General features: G+C 30.9%; 1 long non-coding RNA gene across 1 annotated transcript; it reads right to left on the bottom strand.

Annotated features, from left to right (window-relative positions):
• Positions 1-5492: 5492 nt before the first annotated feature.
• LOC128179287 (uncharacterized) lies at positions 5493-19776 on the bottom strand. The gene is made up of 5 exons (XR_008243058.1): positions 19622-19776; positions 10948-11028; positions 10608-10690; positions 6832-6917; positions 5493-6263 (listed from the first exon to the last, which is right to left on the bottom strand). It is a non-coding gene; the product is annotated as an uncharacterized LOC128179287 (long non-coding RNA).
• Positions 19777-19828: the final 52 nt, after the last annotated feature.

Here is a 19828-nt window from a genome sequence, read left to right as displayed (position 1 = left end):
CGCAGTGAACATGTACACAGTAACGCTGTTTCTGTAGGGAAAAGGGTATGTGAAAACCTAACAAATTATTACGACTCAATTTGTTACCATGCTATACAGACACACTCGACTTCAGTGGGATCTTTAAATTCAAAGAGTCTTGTTTATCATGCGCATGCAATTGATTTAGGCTATTGAATAAAATTCATGACATAAGCGTTTTATTGTTCACGAAGTCTTTTTTAACCGTTTTCATATTCTCAACTTTGATAATGTCAGTCACTGTGATACAGAAGTGCAGAATGTGTGATACCTTCTCCTGTGACAACAATCCCGTTTACTTTTGCAAGACTTGTCGATTGGATCTGTGTGAACGCTGTATTTCAGCCCACTTGCGGTTTTTCATTCTCCATGACGTTGTGAGGTACCGGGACAAACACACCACCAATACCGCTATTCCCTTGTGTTCCATCCATTCCCTGAGATGTGAGTTTTTCTGTAAGGATTGTAAGGCTTACGTTTGTTGGAAAACTTCTCATCTTCATAAGTTCCATCGTACCATTGATTTTATCGAGAAATTAAACCGTCTTCATGCCCAAACAGCGCTGCTGTATTATAAAATAATGCCCGTGTATTCGCGAATGTTCTCCAGGCTTCAATGGAATTTTTGGCAAAATGCAACATTGTTCGAGACTGTTAGGAAACATATTAGTAACTGTCACTTACATAGCTGCGAGGACGATCAAGAAAGTGACTGTAAAATCTGTGCAACCATTCTAAATGCAAATTTGATGGAGAAACAGTTTTTGTCTAAGTTAAACAGGTCAGGTACACTACCTTATATGGATAGCATTATTTAACACGTGACAGTATTTTTGGCAAACAGATTCTCCAATCCAGTGAATGAGTTGCAATGCATGACGGTCTATAACGTGTTTACGATTCAACAAACGCACGTGGTATTTGTCTGTTTTATACACAATATTTAATTGCTTGCCGGAATGTTTGTACATCTTGATTTTTACTTTAGACGGTAAAAAATTAAAGGTTACGTACCATTAACTTTGTTCCATGCTCACATTAAAAAATACTGTTGTTTTAGTTGATTAATTGTTGCTTCAAAAATGATCAGTATCAAACGACTGACAAACATACGCATACAAGTACAAACTTATTTTGATAAAAAAAACCATCACATTTGTGTATTGGTGACTTTATCATTGTGCACTAGAAATAAATACAGGTAACTACATTATTTAACATACGTGAAAACTAGTAGCCACGGTAGTAGAAATGCACAAATATACAAACGCAGAAGCACAAGCTATATGCAGCATAAAGTATTTTGTCCGTTAAGCATTCTGATGAATGTCCCTGAAGAAAATATCAACGCGTGGTTCTACTAATGTTGTCCCAAATATGGGGTATCACGTGAAAAAAACAGTACTCACTGCTTTTAATTCAATAGGACGTACCTCTCTTTTGAACATTGACAATGGGGTATTTAAATAGGTTGATTTAAGTCCTCATATGCAATATATTTTAAATGTGAGCATAGAAATTGAAGTTCAGACATAATTGTCCATATTACTTTCATAAATTCTGAAAAATCATTCAAAATGAGTTTCCAAAGGACAATTCAAAATGGTATATATTTTCAATACGCTTTGTATTCACTGAAACTTGTAGTAGCCCACAATGCCTTGTAACTCATTCACCTGATTGGTTTGTCGATAAAAGTAAACAGGTGCCTAATTCAGTATGCAAATTTATGCCGACGTCACAAAATATAGTGGTCTCGACCTGTTAAAGAAGCAAGTAACGGAATTAGCAAGGAAACAGGTCTTTATAAGTAAAATTATGAGTCGTAACATCAGAGTTTTGGGTAATCTTGAAGCTCTTAGAGATCTCCGCTCGTTGTCCTTGAAAGACATTGGAAAAGGACTGGATTTCACATACATAGATTTGCAGTATCCATTGGTTATTCCAACCGAAATGACTGCAAATGAAGAAGGAGGGGTATCTTTGATTTGTGATACCCCTTTAGAACTTCCATTATCTAAAATCTTTGAGGATAGAAAATTCACCATGCTCTCTACATCCATCCATCACAAACGGTTGTCTGGTGTAGCATGCACAAGTGGGGACTTCGCGTGGATTTGTGGACCAGATCATGCAACCTTTTATAAAGTTAATAAAAAGGGTATAATTCTGATAAGAATTTCTATAAATATTAATCCAATTTATATTTGTGCAAATGAAAGAACCATCTTTTACAGTGACTACACCGATAATTCTATTAAGCTGCATTATATTGAGGATGACGACTTTTATATATTTGGAGAAAACGCCAGTGTTGAAAAAACCATATATACAAACGACAGACATTGGTGCCCAATGGCTTTAACCAATTCTCGTACCTTACCGAAAAATTGCGTCATTCTGGTTTGCGAATTCAATTTGTACATTGGGCATGGAAGGGTTTGTAGATACAACACTGATGAGGACGGTATATTACAGATTGTTGAGTACGTGGATGATTATAATACAATTCCCCCTTACAGTAGTGTTTGGTCCATTACCGAAAACATCAATGGCGACATCTGGGTCGTAGATGGCAATAAATACGCTGTTGTGGTTGTTGATGAACACGGACGTTTGCTGAACGTTTATAAAGGACAACCAAACGACCAAAGCTTTCATCCTTGGGAAATAACGCACAACATTTTGGGACAGGTTTTTATCTCGGACCACTACAACTTCAAGATCCATGTTCTCGACCAACGAGGTCATTTTGCTCGATTTCTGTACTTGCATTACGATTATTTACCCACGGGGGTTTCTTGTGGCCCAGACAACAAGTTGTGGGTTGTTGGGGATTTTGGGAAAGTTAATATATTTGTCTACATGTGACACCGAATTTAAAGATGTAATTGTGTATCCGTAGAAAATATGATGATTTTCGAAAAGAAATTGATGTCCTGATTGTAAAAGTATACAAAAATGGTGCTTACCAATTGAACATGTGTATCTTCTTAATTCGACACAGTCTAGGCCTTTTGTCTTGTAATATTTGATATAAAAATGAATTGGAGAGCTATAAATACCTTACATTTAATTAATTTTAGAGTTTGTAGTTCCACTTAATAAAGATTATCATAGTTTACCTATGGGATACTTATAAAGACCTAATCTCGATTTAAGCTCAAAATTTTAAATTTTATTTATCCTAGATGATTTTTAAAGATTTTCTCTACAAAACTTTATTCCCCATTGTGGCTCCACCTTACCTCCGGGGACCACGATTTGAACAAACATGAATCTACACTTACCCGAGGCTGCTTCCACACAGATTTGAGCTTTTCTAGAAGATTTTTGAAGAAGAAAAAATAATTCTAAATTATCTCCCTTTACAGATGGTATGTCCCTTCATTAGCTGCAGGACTGTACTACCGGTCAGAAAAAATTCGGATGGACGACCTGGGTTTACAATGCCAACAACAGACAACGGACAGATCTTGCCAGAATAGCTCACTTGAGCCTTCGGCTCAGGTGAGCTAAAAATGGGATCTTGAAAATTAACCCTCCATTGAATATAAACCTTGTCATTTTCCTATTCTATGGAATTGGCTAATTTTGACAAGGCTAACAAAACATGTTAATGGACATGTAAACCCAATTCATTTTTACGATTACCTGGTCCATCCCAGGACCTACTTTTTTCACCAAATACAAAGGTTCAATTTTGGTATTCCGGTTGTCGTTCAACTTCTGTTATAATCGTATCAAGACAGAAACAAGCTTAGCTTTACACGTTTGCCTACCATCTTTTGAAGTCAAATTTATTGTTCATTACCAAAGATGACGGTCAATTAGTTTCCTATCCCACTGAATAATGCATGTTTAAAACAACTGTGACATTTTGACAACGCGAGCTATTAGTATTAAAACATAAATTATGGATATCTCACACACACACACACACACATACTCGTAAAGACATGAAACTCACTACACATGACTTTTCACCAGAGAGTCACTACACTATTTTCTAAGGGTCGTGAAGAAAAAATTTGAGCAAATTTATGAAAGACTGTCTACTCTTATTAGCCTAGGGGGCTGATAATTCGTAAATTCATTATATTAAAAATTTGGGTTTTCCCCTGAACTCCACTACATCAGACCACGTGACCCACCAGTTAGACACACATGATTCTCACTACATTGTCAGGTTTGAAATACACACATGAAACTGACTACTTACATTAATTTTACTTATTTATCCCATCTTCTCACTATCAAATGATTTGATACACCATACATTCTTTGTACAGTTTCTAAAGAATTATAGCACACAAGTTTTGTGATTTATAGTGGATTTTAAATAACGTATGTGGCAACGCACTTTGAGAAAAGTACACACTTAAAAAAAATAAAACGCGTTAAACTTAGGACTAAGCTAACGCAGTTTGAAAAAAAAAAAATTCAAAGTGCGTTATGAAGGCACTTCAACATTTTTTATTGTCGAAACACTTAACGCACTTTAAAAAAATATGTTTAAATAGAAAAATCTGGAATTGAATTTCTAATTTGCTGATTGTATGATGAATTGTTAACACTAGTAAATCTCATTAACCGTCTTTAAGAATGGGGGTGGGTGTCGGTTAACCAATCATACAGGTCAATTACCAGTGCATCATTTACTAGTAATTGATTTCAGGAAGAAGGTTGCCTACCCCTTATCTTTCTATCCAAAACGTATGATATTCAGCAACTTGAAGTAAACGTTTCTGACATAGCCCAATGTATCAGATAAGAAGTACATTAATTTTGCTGCATAGACAAAAAAGAAAAAGGGCAATTGCTACGCGATGCAGTTTATGTTACATTTGGATAATTTAAAACTCCTGATTTTTTCTTGTGTAAATTGTCAAACTACGTAAGCTTATGAGAAAAAAAATTCTAATCGAGAAACTGTTTATAAAGTAAGCTGAGAATGCATTGGATTCTTTTTTTTTTTTAAATATATCCCATTGAGCTAAACAATATCAAACCAAGGTTAAAACAATCAGTTAATGTATGTCAATAAAAGTATCAATTTTTTGGACCAAATCCTGAACAGTTTTTTATAATATCGACGATATCAACGCACTTTGAAAAAAAATATAAAAGCGCGTTTAACTGGTTCCAAAATTAATAGTAACACACTTTGAATTTTTTTACAAAGTGCGAAATATTTCAAAGTGCATGAAACAAACCTATAAATCTTTGAATAAACCCAATTATTTGTTTTTCAATTATTTTTTTGATTTTTGAATAGCTAAAACCGAATGTTGTTATTAGAACAACTAATGGACCGTGGCAGTTTAGTTATTGAAAGAGAAAAACTATCACAGGCCCCTTCTACCTACATGTACATGTATATCACACGCATATACAAGCATCCATCATCTTTCATTTTCAGCCAAAGCTGTATGGTTATTTAAAGACAGAATGACGGAACAACTTCTGAGTAGAGCACTAGTTTTAATGGTGAAATTACAGATTATGATATAAAAATTCATGCAATTATTCACACCAAAATGCTCAATCACATTGATTATTTCTACATAATATTGCAAGGCATATACAAAAACAAGATCATGCATTAGCTAAGCTTATTTCATGCTAGGATCTAGAGGGAGGTCAGGGGGGTCTGAACCCCCCCCCCCCCTTGCAAAATTAAAATTTCTTTAAATTACATTATAAAATTACCAAAAATATGCCTCGGACCCCCCCCCCCCCCCCCCCCCCGACAAACTCAAATAACCGTCCGACCCCCCTGGAATTCTTTTTGGATCCGCGCATGTATTTTTTGACGTAGTGATGTTGATACATTAAATAAAAATGAATATCAATGATTATGAAAGTAATTAAGACATTACATTAGACTCTGACTTTTTATTGAGTATTACTAAAACATTTAGATATTAATATGAACAAGGCAATATGGTCGTTTAGGAACATTAAAACAGCAAAATATGTACATTGTATAACCCAACTTTCAATGCTACTGAATTTACACGTACATGTACACGTAAAAAGTGTATTAATTCTCTCATATCTTCATTTTTGGGAGAATACATGAAAACCACACGATCAATAAAAAATGTACCAGAGTTTCATTATCATTTCTAAACCAGTATTGATTAAAGCAATATTCATGGCGTAGATTTTTTTTTCCGTTGACACTATTGGTCCTCAATCGTCTATCTAGGAAGTTAACCTATGTCTGAACACTGGTGCTGCAACACAAAAATACTTGTCAAAATATAAATTCTGAGAATGTGTTTCATCTCTGTAAAGCAAGACTTTTAAATGTACTTTTTTCAGATTTTATGCAATACTAAAAGGTATCACTACTCACTCTCTCTCTCTGTCTCTCTGTATCTCTGTCTCCCCCTCTCTCTCTCTATCTCTCTCTCTCTCTCTCTCTCATAACTATCAATGAAAAACACATGTAGAGGCATTAAGTTTAAAATTCACTTTACACTTTAAATTCACACACTATCTCCCTCTCTATCTATTTTAACTTTTCCCTATCTCTCAATTTTTTTAAGCCTTATTTCAGTTTCATGCTGTTATCCCTTTTTTACACACATCTAGTGACATTCAGGAAAAGTGTATCAATGATGAATTAACTTCATATTGATAAAAATTAAAAGCAGTTTTCTCTGTATTCTCTTTCTCTTTTTTTTTTATTTCTCCCCTCTCTCTTCATCTCTCTTTATTTCTCTCTCTCTCTCTCTCTCTCTCTCTCTCTCTCTCATGCTTATTTCTTTTTAAGAAATAACATTTAATTTATACATTTACCTTAATATGTATAATCTTAGACAATGGCTTTTCCATGTGAGACAAACACTTTTCTCAGGAAACCTCATTTAGCTTGGATATTTTTCCTGAAAGCATAAGACAACAATAAACATAAAAAAAATATTTTGTTTACTTTGTTTTACTCTTATAAAAAAAGGTTATGTTTTGTTATACAAGGAAGTTTTTAGAAATGTATAATTGACCTTTATAAAAGTGTTCAAATATTGCTGCTGTTGTTATGTTCTACATGATATCTCTCTCTCTTTCTCTTTCTCTCTCTCTCTCTCTCTCTCTCTCTCTCTCTCTCTCTCTCTCTCTCTCTCTCTCATTTGAACACATTTCTTTCAAAAGTCCTCTAACTCCCTCTCTGCCTTCTGCAAAATGTCTTTGTCTCTAACTTTGTTTCAATTTCACTGACTCTCTCTCTCTCTCTCTCTCTCTCTCTCTCTCTCTCTCTCTCTCTCTCTCTCTCTCTCATTTGAACACATTTCTTTTAAAAGTCCTCTAACTCCCTCTCTACCTTCTGCAAAATGTCTTTGTCTCTAACTTTGTTTCAATTTCACTGACTCTCTCTCTCTCTCTCTCTCTCTCTCTCTCTCTCTCTCTCTCATTGCCATCACATTTAGTTATTTACACACATGTACTGACATTCAGGTAAAGTATCTCAATAGAACAAAAATCCCTTGATTCAAACAAAATGTTTTAATAAGTCCTCTAACTTCCTCTCTCTTTTCCGCTTTAATTTCTTTATCTTTAACTTATTTTTTATCAACTTCTTTCTCTCTTTTAAATGAACATTACTTTTCATTATTTACAAACACATAGTGAAATTCAGGTAAAATATCTTAATAAATAAAAAAGAAATTACCTCCTTTGAAGAAAAAGCTGTAAAAAGGCCTCTCATTTCCTCTCTCCCTTTCAATCTAATTATTTTATCTCTTAATTTCTATCAATTTCTCTGACTTTTTCAAACAGACATCACATTTCGTTATTTACACTCATGTAGTGACATTCAGGTCAAATATCTAAATTGAAAAACATGTTTTACTTAAATAAAATGTTAATAATTCCTCTCTCTTCCTCTCTCCCTTTTGATATAATTCCTTTAAATCTAACTTAGTCTCTCTCTCTCTCTCTCTCTCTCTCTCTCTCTCTCTCTCAAATTGACATCACATTTAGTTATTTACACGCGTGTAGTGACATTCAGGTAAAGTATCTAAATAGAAAAAATACTTCATTTATACAAAACAGTTGTATTAAGTCTCACTCACTATCTTTCCTCCACTCTAATTTCTTTATCTTATATTTCCTCTCTCTCTCTCTCTCTCTCTCTCTCTCTCTCTCTCTCTCTCTCTCTCTCTCTCTCTCATATTAACATCACATTTAGTAATTTACACTCATGTAGTGATATTCAGGCAAAAAAATTCAAAAGAAAAAATTGCTTCATTTGAACAAAACGTTTTAATACTTCCTCTATCTTTCTCTTTTTCTACCGAACTGATTTCTTTCTCTCTTATTTTCTATTAAATTCTCTCTCTATTTTCCAATTGACATTACATTTAGTTATAAACACACATGTACTGACATTCAGTAAAAGTATCTCAATTAACAACAAAAAATTACCTCCTTTGAAGAAAAAGTTGTAATAAGTCCTCTCACTTCCTCTCTCCCTTTCGATCTAATTCCTTTATCTCTAAATTTATATCTATTTCTCTGACTTTTTTCAAAAAGACATCTCATTTAGTTATTTACACACATGTAATGACATTCAGGTCAAATATCTAAATTGAAAAACATGCTTTATTTAAACAAAATGTTAATAATTCCTCTCCCTTCCTCTCTCCCTTTTGATCTAATTCCTTTAAATCTAACTTAGTGTCTATCAACCTCTCTCTCTCTCTCTTTCAAATTGACATCACATTTAGTTATTTACACGCATGTAGTGACATTCAGGTAAAGTATCTAAATAGAAAAATTACTTCATTTATACAAAAAAGTTGCATTAAGTCATCTCACTTCCTTTCTCCCCTCCACTCTGACTTTTTTATCTTCTATTTCTTATTGACATCTCTCTCATTCTCTCTCTCTCTCTCTCTCTCTCTCTCTCTCTCATATTAACATCACATTTAGTAATTTGCACTCATGTAGTGACATTCAGGCTAAAAATGTCAAATGAAAAAAATTGCTTCATTTGAATAAAAAGTTTTAATACATCCTCTATCTCTCTCTCTCTCTACCAAACTGATTTCTTTCTCTCTTATTTTCTCTCTCTCTCTCTCTCTCTCTCTCTCTCTCTCTCTCTCTCTCTCTCTCTCTCTCTCTCTCTCTCTCTCTCTCTCTCTCTCTCTCTCTCAAATTGCCATTCCATTTAGTTATTAACACACATGTAGTGACATTCAGGTAAAGTCCCCATAGAAAAAAAGTGCTTCACTTAAACACAAAGTTGTAATAAGTCCTCTCACTTTCTCTCTCTCTTCTGATTTAATTCTTCTATCTCTAAATTTATATCTATTTCTCTGACTTTTTAAAATACACTTCACATTTACTTATTTACACACATGTAGTGACATTTAGGTAAAATATCTAAATTGAAAAAAAAATGCTTTATTTTAACAAAATGTTAATAATTCTTCTCCCTTCCTCTCTCCATTCCGATCTAATTCCTTTAAATCAAGCTTAGTTTCTATCAACGGTTCTCTCTCTCCTCTCTAACTCTCTCTCTCTCTCTCTCTCTCTCTCTCTCTCTCTCTCTCTCTCTCTCTCTCTCTCTTTCAAATTGACATCACATTAAGTTATTTACATGCATGTAGTGACATTCAGGTAAAGTATCTAAATAGAAAAATTACTTTATTTATACAAAAAGTTGAAATTTGCCATCTCACTTCCTATCTTAATCCCTGTACTCTAATTTCTTCAACTTTTATTTCCTATCAACTTCTCTCTCTCTCTCTCTCTCTCTCTCTCTCTCTCTCTCTCTCTCTCTCTAACATTAACACCACATTTAGTTATTTACACTCATGTGGTGACATTCAGGCAAACATTTTTAAAGAAAAAATTGCTTCATTTGAACCAAAAAACATGTCCTCTATCTTCTTCTCTCCCTTCCAATCCGATTTCTTTTTTCATATTTTCTATTAAATTATCTGTCTCTCTTTTTCAAATTGACATAACATTCAGTTATTTACACACTTGTAGTGACATTCAGGTAAAGTATCTAAATAGAAAAAAATTGCTTCACTTAAAACAAAAAGTTTTAATAAGTCCTCCCACTTCCTCTCTCCCTTCCAATCTAATTCCTTCGTTTCTTATTTTCTATCAAGTTTTCTGACTTTTTTTCAAATAGACATTACATTTAGTTATTTACACATATGTAGTGACATTCATGTATTATATCCAAATAGCAAAAATGCTTCATTTTTTTCCAATAATTCCTCTCTCTCTTCCTCTCTCCCTTCCAATCTAATTCCTTTAAATCAAACTTAGTGTCTATCGACTTCTCTCTCTCTCTTTCAAATTGACATCACATTTAGTTATTTACACGCATGTAGTGACATTCAGGTAAAATATCTAAATAGAAAAATTACTTCATTTATACAAATTAGTTGTATTAAGTCATCTCACTATTTCTCCCCTTCAATCTAATTCTCTCTCTCTCTCTCTCTCTCACTCTCTTTCTCTCTCTCTCACACGCACACACACACATAGCATTTCTCTTTTTCTGTTATTATTTGTAATAGTTAGTTGTTTGCAATAAGTAACAAAAATTATACTGATACCTTCAAAAGCATCATTTTAAACATCTGCATCAAAAAACATATCAGTCATTGTCTGCAGATGCTTTCCATTTTGGGCCATTTCTCTTAAAAGAAAATGTAGAAAAATTTCAGATATGCATAGTATCATTCACAATTAATTGTTCATTCTTAATTTCTTAATAATCATATATATTGTATACAGTAATATATAATTATATAAAGAATTTAATTCAGCTCACTCAGATCAAATGTAAAAGTATTACTCATAGACACTAAAGTAAAAATAAAGCTTCTTTCTCTTCTATATCCCTCTTTCTTTTTTTTGTGTTTGTTTACAGTAAGAAAAAAAAAGGTTCATTACCTGGAAAAGCACAATATCCAACATCTACATCATAAGGCACATCAGTCACTATTTGCAAACAAAATTTTTGGTTTTGAGTCTCTAAAAGAAAATGTAAAAAAGAAGAATAATATTGGTTACATGTTGAGTTCATTAATGCAACGAAATAATCACCGTGAGTATATAAAATAATCCTTTTGTAAAGTATTGGACCCCCATGAGGAAACTAATATCTTTTGCTTTTAACTTGAAAAAATCAGTATACATTATGTACATGTAATTGATTATTAAAAAAAAACAACCTATATCACCATTATAGTTTAAATAAAAATCCTTTCCTATTGAACTAAATAGACCTCCATGAGGACACCCATGCTTTTCATTTCAACGTTAAAAATTCAGTTTACTTATTCACTCCAAAAACCTCATAAATATTCTCGGATCTTTACTTCTACCCTGATTTGTCTTAAATTACATTAACACTAAGAAATATTCACCATTAGTTTAAGTAAAAATCCTTTCCTGTTGAACTTAGAACCCCATGAGTAAATTTATACTTTTAATTTTAACGTTACACATTCAGTATACTTGATCACTAAGGAAACTCCCTAAATTTATTTAAATCAATATTTGTGCCCTTATTTATACTAAATTACACAAATACTATGTAATAATTACCATTAGTTTGAGTAAAAATCCTTTCCTATTGAACTTAGACCCCCATGAGGAAAATCATTCTTTTCATTTTAACATTATAAAATCAGTAAACTAAATCACTTAGGAAACCCCTTAAATCATTTTCAATCAATATTTGTACCCTAATTAATCCTAAATTACACTAATACTAAGAAAAAATAACCATTAGTGTAAGTAAAAATCCTTTCCTGTTGAACTTAGACCCCCATGAAGAAACCCACACTTTTCATTTTAACGTTCTAAACTCAGTATACTTAATCACATAGGAAACCCCTTAAATCTTTTTCAATCAATATTTGTACCCTAATTTATCTTTAATTACACTAAAACTAAAAAATTATCACCACTAGTTTAGGTAAAATCCTTTCCTGTTAAATTTAGACTCCCATGAGGAAACCCATAATTTTCATTCAACGTTCTAAAATCAGTATACTTATTCACTTCGGAAACCCCCTAAATATTTTTCAGTCAATATTTATTCCCTAATTTATACTTTATGACTTTTTTTATTACATAAACACTAAGAAAAAATAACCATTGGTTTAAGTCAAAATCCATTCCTGTTGAACTTGGACTCCCATGAGGAAATTCATACTTTTCATTTTAATGTTATAAAATCAGTATACTTAATCACTTAGAAAACCCCTAAAATCTTTCTCAATCAATATTTGTACCCTAATTTATCCTAAACTACATTAACACTTAGAAATAATCACCATTAGTTTAAGTAAAAGTTCTTTCCTATTGAACTTAGACCCCCATGAGGAAAACCATACTTTTTATTTTAACATTCTAAAATCAGTATGTTTTTACTTAGGAAACCCCTTAAATTTTTTTTTCAGTCAATTTTTGTACCCTAATTTATTCTAAATTGCACTAATGCTAAAAAATATTCATCATTAGTATAAGTAAAAATTCTTAACTATTGAACTTGGACTCCCTTGAGGAAACCCATAATTTTCATTTTAACGTTCTAAAATCAGTATACAGCTTATTCACTTAGAAAACCCCTAAAATCTTTCTCAATCAATATTTGTACCCTAATTTATCCTAAACTACATTAACACTAAGAAATAATCACCATTAGTTTAAGTAAAAGTTCTTTCCTATTGAACTTAGACCCCATTGAGGAAAACCATATACTTTTTATTTTAACGTTCTAAAATCAGTATGCTTTCACTTAGGAAACCCCTTAAATTTCTTTTCAGTCAATATTTGTACTCTAATTTATCCTAAATTACACTCATAGTAAGAAATATTCATCATTAGTATAAGTAAAAATCCTTTCCTATTAAACTTGGACTCCCATGAGGAAACCCATAATTTTAATTTCAACGTTATGAAATCAGTATAGTTATTCACTTAGGAAACCCCTTAAATCTTCTTCAATCAATATTTGTATACTAATTTATCCTAAACTACACTATAATGTTAGAAATAATCATCATTAGTTTAAGTAAAAATCCTTTCCTATTGAACTTAGACTCCCATGAGAAAACTCATACTTTTCATTTTAACGCTTTTAAATCAGTATACTAAATCACTTAGGAAACCCCTTAAATCTTTTTCAATCAATATTTGTACCTTAATTTATTCTAAATTACACTAATACTAAGAAATAATCACCATTAGTGTAAGTCAAATCCTTTTCTGTTATATTTAGACTCCCATGAGGAAACCCATAATTTTCATTTTAACGTTATAAAATCAATATACTTGATCACTTAGGACACCCCCTAAATCTTTTCCAATCAATGTTTGTGCCCTAATTTATCTTAAATTACACTAATACTATGAATTAATCATCATTAGTTTAAGTAAAAATCCTTTCCTATTGAACTTAGACTTCCATAAGGAAACCCTTCATTTTCATTTTAACGTTCTAAAATCAGTATAGTATTTATTTAGGAAACCCCCCCTAAATTTTTTAAATCAATATGTGTATCCTAATTTATCCTAAATTACACTAATACTAAGAAATAATCACCATTAGTTTAAGTAAAAATCTTTTTTTAATTGAACTTAGACTCCCATGAAGAAACCCATAATTTTAATTTAAACGTTATGAATTCAGTATACATATTCACTTCGGAAACCATCTAAATCTTTTTCAATCAATAGTTGTACCCTAATTTATCCTAAACTACACTAGTGTTAAGAAATAATCATCAATAGTTTAAGTAAAAATCCTTTCCCATTGAACTTAGACCCCCATGCGGAAACTTATATTTTTCATTTTAACGCTCTTAAATCAGTATACTAAATCACTTAGTAAACCCCTTAAATCTTTTTCAATCAATATTTGTACCCTAATTTATCCTAAATTACACTAATACTAAGAAATAATCACCATTAGTGTAAGTTAAATCCTTTTCTGTTAAATTTAGACTCCCATGAGGAAACCCATAATTTTCATTTTAACGTTATAAAATCAGTATACTTGATCACTTAGGACACCCCCTAAATCTTTTTCAATCAATATTTGTACCCTAATTTATCCTAAATTACACTAATACTATGAATTAATCATCATTAGTTTAAGTAAAAATCCTTTCCTATTGAACTTAGACTTCCATAAGGAAACCCTTGATTTTCATTTTAACGTTCTAAAATCAGTATAGTATTTATTTAGGAAACCCCCCCTAAATTTTTTAAATCAATATTTGTATCCTAATTTATCTTAAATTAAACTAATACTAAGAAATAATCGCCAATAGTTTAAGTAAAAATCCTTTCCTATTGAACTTAGACTCCCATGAAGAAACCCATAATTTTAATTTAAACGTTATGAATTCTGTATTGTTATTCACTTAGGACACCCCCTAAATCTTTTTCAATCAATAGTTGTACCCTAATTTATCCTAAACTACACTATAATGTTAAGAAATAATCATCATTAGTTTAAGTAAAAGCCCTTTCCTATTGAACTTAGACCCCCTTGATGAAACTTATATTTTTCATTTTAACGCTCTTAAATCAGTATACTAAATCACTTAGGAAACCCCTTAAATCTTTTTCAATCAATATTTGTACCCTAATTTATCCTAAATTACACTAATACTAAGAAATAATCACCATTAGTGTAGGTTTAATCCTTTTCTGTTAAACTAAGACTCCGATGAGGAAACCCATAATACTTGATCACTTAGGAAACCCCTTAAATCTTTTCCAATCAATGTTTGTGCCCTAATTTATCTTAAATTACACTAATACTATGAATTAATCATCATTAGTTTAAGTAAAAATCCTTTCCTATTGAACTTAGACTTCCATAAGGAAACCCTTCATTTTCATTTTAACGTTCTAAAATCAGTATAGTATTTATTTAGGAAACCCCCCCCCCCCCCTAAATTTTTTAAATCAATATTTGTATCCTAATTTATCCTAAATTACACTAATACTAAGAAATAATCACCATTAGTTTAAGTAAAAATCTTTTTTTAATTGAACTTAGACTCCCATGAAGAAACCCATAATTTTAATTTAAACGTTATGAATTCAGTATACATATTCACTTAGGAAACCATCTAAATCTTTTTCAATCAATAGTTGTACCCTAATTTATCCTAAACTACACTAGTGTTAAGAAATAATCATCAATAGTTTAAGTAAAAATCCTTTCCCATTGAACTTAGACCCCCATGAGGAAACTTATATTTTTCATTTTAACGCTCTTAAATCAGTATACTAAATCACTTATTAAACCCCTTAAATCTTTTTCAATCAATATTTGTACCCTAATTTATCCTAAATTACACTAATACTAAGAAATAATCACCATTAGTGTAAGTTAAATCCTTTTCTGTTAAATTTAGACTCCCATGAGGAAACCCATAATTTTCATTTTAACGTTATGAAATCAGTATACTTGATCACTTAGGACACCCCCTAAATCTTTTTCAATCAATATTTGTACCCTAATTTATCCTAAATTACACTAATACTATGAATTAATCATCATTAGTTTAAGTAAAAATCCTTTCCTATTGAACTTAGACTTCCATAAGGAAACCCTTGATTTTCATTTTAACGTTCTAAAATCAGTATAGTATTTATTTAGGAAACCCCCCCTAAATTTTTTAAATCAATATTTGTATCCTAATTTATCTTAAATTAAACTAATACTAAGAAATAATCGCCAATAGTTTAAGTAAAAATCCTTTCCTATTGAACTTAGACTCCCATGAAGAAACCCATAATTTTAATTTAAACGTTATGAATTCAGTATTGTTATTCACTTAGGACACCCACTAAATCTTTTTCAATCAATAGTTGTACCCTAATTTATCCTAAACTACACTCATTAGTTTAAGTAAAAGCCCTTTCCTATTGAACTTAGACCCCCTTGATGAAACTTATATTTTTCATTTTAACGCTCTTAAATCAGTATACTAAATCACTTAGGAAACCCCTTAAATCTTTTTCAATCAATATTTGTACCCTAATTTATCCTAAATTACACTAATACTAAGAAATAATCACCATTAGTGTAGGTTAAATCCTTTTCTGTTAAACTAAGACTCCGATGAGGAAACCCATACATTTCATTTTAAAGTTATAAAATCAGTATACTTGATCACTTAGGAAACCCCTTAAATCTTTTCCAATCAATGTTTGTGCCCTAATTTATCTTAAATTACACTAATACTATGAATTAATCATCATTAGTTTAAGTAAAAATCCTTTCCTATTGAACTTAGACTTCCATAAGGAAACCCTTCATTTTCATTTTAACATTCTAAAATCAGTATAGCATTTATTTAGGAAACCCCCCCCCCCCTAAATTTTTTAAATCAATATTTGTATCCTAATTTATCCTAAATTACACTAATACTAAGAAATAATCACCATTAGTTTAAGTAAAAATCTTTTTTTATTGAACTTAGACTCCCATGAAGAAACCCATAATTTTAATTTAAACGTTATGAAATCAGTATACATATTCACTTAGGAAACCATCTAAATCTTTTTCAATCAATATTTGTACCCTAATTTATCCTAAACTACACTAATGTTAAGAAATAATCATCAATAGTTTAAGTAAAAATCCTTTCCCATTGATCTTAGACCCCCATGAGGAAACTTATATTTTTCATTTTAACGCTCTTAAATCAGTATACTAAATCACTTAGGAAACCCCTTAAATCTTTTTCAATCAAAATTTGTACCCTAATTTATCCTAAATTACACTAATCTTAAGAAATAATCACCATTAGTGTAAGTTAAATCCTTTTCTGTTAAATTTAGACTCCCATGAGGAAACCAATAATTTTCATTTTAACGTTATAAAATCAGTATACTTGATCACTTAGGACACCCCCTAAATCTTTTTCAATCAATATTTGTACCCTAATTTATCCTAAATTACACTAATACTATGAATTAATCATCATTAGTTTAAGTAAAAATCCTTTCCTATTGAACTTAGACTTCCATAAGTAAACCCTTCATTTTCATTTTAACGTTCTAAAATCAGTATAGCATTTATTTAGGAAACCCCCCCCCCTAAATTTTTTAAATCAATATTTGTATCCTAATTTATCCTAAATTACACTAATACTAAGAAATAATCACCATTAGTTTAAGTAAAAATCTTTTTTTAATTGAACTTAGACTCCCATGAAGAAACCCATAATTTTAATTTAAACGTTATGAATTCAGTATACATATTCACTTAGGAAACCATCTAAATCTTTTTCAATCAATAGTTGTACCCTAATTTATCCTAAACTACACTAGTGTTAAGAAATAATCATCAATAGTTTAAGTAAAAATCCTTTCCCATTGAACTTAGACCCCCATGAGGAAACTTATATTTTTCATTTTAACGCTCTTAAATCAGTATACTAAATCACTTAGGAAACCCCTTAAATCTTTTTCAATCAATATTTGTACCCTAATTTATCCTAAATTACACTAATATTAAGAAATAATCACCATTAGTGTAAGTTAAATCCTTTTCTGTTAAATTTAGACTCCCATGAGGAAACCAATAATTTTCATTTTAACGTTATAAAATCAGTATACTTGATCACTTAGGACACCCCCTAAATCTTTTTCAATCAATATTTGTACCCTAATTTATCCTAAATTACACTAATACTATGAATTAATCTTCATTAGTTTAAGTAAAAATCCTTTCCTATTGAACTTAGACTTCCATAAGGAAACCCTTCATTTTCATTTTAACGTTCTAAAATCAGTATAGTATTTATTTAGGAACCCCCCCCCCCCCTAAATTTTTTAAATCAATATTTGTATCCTAATTTATCTTAAATTACACTAATACTAAGAAATAATCGCCAATAGTTTAAGGAAAAATCCTTTCCTATTGAACTTAGACTCCCATGAAGAAACCCATAATTTTAATTTAAACGTTATGAATTCAGTATTCTTATTCACTTAGGACACCCCCTAAATCTTTTTCAATCAATAGTTGTACCCTAATTGATCCTAAACTACACTAATGTTAAGAAATAATCATCATTAGTTTAAGTAAAAACCCTTTCCTATTGAACTTAGACCCCCATGAGGAAACTTATATTTTTCATTTTAACGCTCTTAAATCAGTATACTAAATCACTTAGGAAACCCCTTAAATCTTTTTCAATCAATATTTGTACCCTAATTTATCCTAAATTACACTAATATTAAGAAATAATCACCATTAGTATAGGTTAAATCCTTATCTGTTAAACTAAGACTCCGATGAGGAAACCCATACATTTCATTTTAACGTTATAAAATCAGTATACTTGATCACTTAGGACACCCCCTAAATCTTTTTCAATCAATATTTGTACCCTAATTTATCCTAAATTACACTAATACTATGAATTAATCATCATTAGTTGAAGTAAAAATCCTTTTTTATTGAACTTAGACTCCCATGAAGAAACGCATAATTTTAATTTAAACGTTATGAATTCAGTATACTTATTCACTTAGGAAACCCCTTAAATCTTCTTCAATCAATATTTGTACCCTAATTTATCCTAAACTTCACTAATGTTAAGAAATAATCATCAATAGTTTAAGTAAAAATCCTTTCCTATTGAACTTAGACCCCAATGAGGAAACCTGTACTTTTCATTTTAACGTTCTAAAATCAATCTGTACACTTAATCACTTAGGAAACCCTCTAAATCTTTTTGGATCATTATCTGTACCAAAATTTATCTCAGATCGTACTAATATTAAGAAATAATCACCATTAGCTTAAGTAAATATCATTTATTTTGAAATTTAACCCCATGAGAAAACTCATACTTTTCATTTTAATAATAAAAATCAGTATTTCCTACTAAATCACTTTTTTAAAGTAACTTTTCCTAATATGTTTCTATTAATATAATTATGTAACGTAATTCATCCGTATTTTTAATGAAATTGTACAATTGAAAAGGTATATCAATCAAGTACATGTATGTGGAAACAGCATAACGATTCCACAGAACACAGCATTATGATTTTTAGAAAGATAGAGGAAATTAGGATTAAAAGTTGGCAATGTTTACAGAATATTTTTAAACAGGTATTATGATAAAAGCTATGCTGATTGAGGTTAAAAGATCACATATTTTGCTTTTAATACATATTATTTATTTAAAAGAATTAAATAAAGACGCAGTGTTAACCAGTTGGGAAAAAATACCGCTAAATTGAGGAAATATCACCTATTTCTGATTAGGAATGGGGCCGAATTTCGGCCACTAAGAAGGTACTGATATATCCCTTAAAATATAAGTAGTAATCTGTTCCATAATTAAATAAATCTTGAAATAAAATAGACACATTTTAATTCTAAATAAGTTACGTTCCCTTCTTTGATTATGAATATGGCATTCGCATGATGTCAAAATTAGATCTCGTGTTCTCTTATCAGTGAAAAACTTAACAGGAAAGACAATGCCTGACCTTGTTATAGTCGTTTACCAGATTTATCTATTAAAATAGAATGATATAATTCCCTAGATATCGAAGAAAAAATGATACTTACTGTAAACAATTATTTCCATCTTCGAGTAGGAAGTTCCGATTGCGCATGCGCTATTTATATCCAATGGAGGAAAGTGTGTAAAGTACTCTTATGGACTCCACGATGCGTGTAAAAAAATCCACATACACACCGGAAACCCAAACATAGTACGATTTTATATTTTTTGAATCAAGTACGATGAGAAATAACGTTTCCGAACGATTTTAC

This window comes from Crassostrea angulata, chromosome 4 (genome assembly GCF_025612915.1).
Source record: "Crassostrea angulata isolate pt1a10 chromosome 4, ASM2561291v2, whole genome shotgun sequence".
In the NCBI taxonomy this organism is placed as follows: Eukaryota; Metazoa; Mollusca; class Bivalvia; order Ostreida; family Ostreidae; genus Magallana; species Magallana angulata.
The sequence above is the reverse complement of the archived record's forward strand: the minus strand, read 5'-3'. Positions and strand labels throughout refer to the sequence as shown.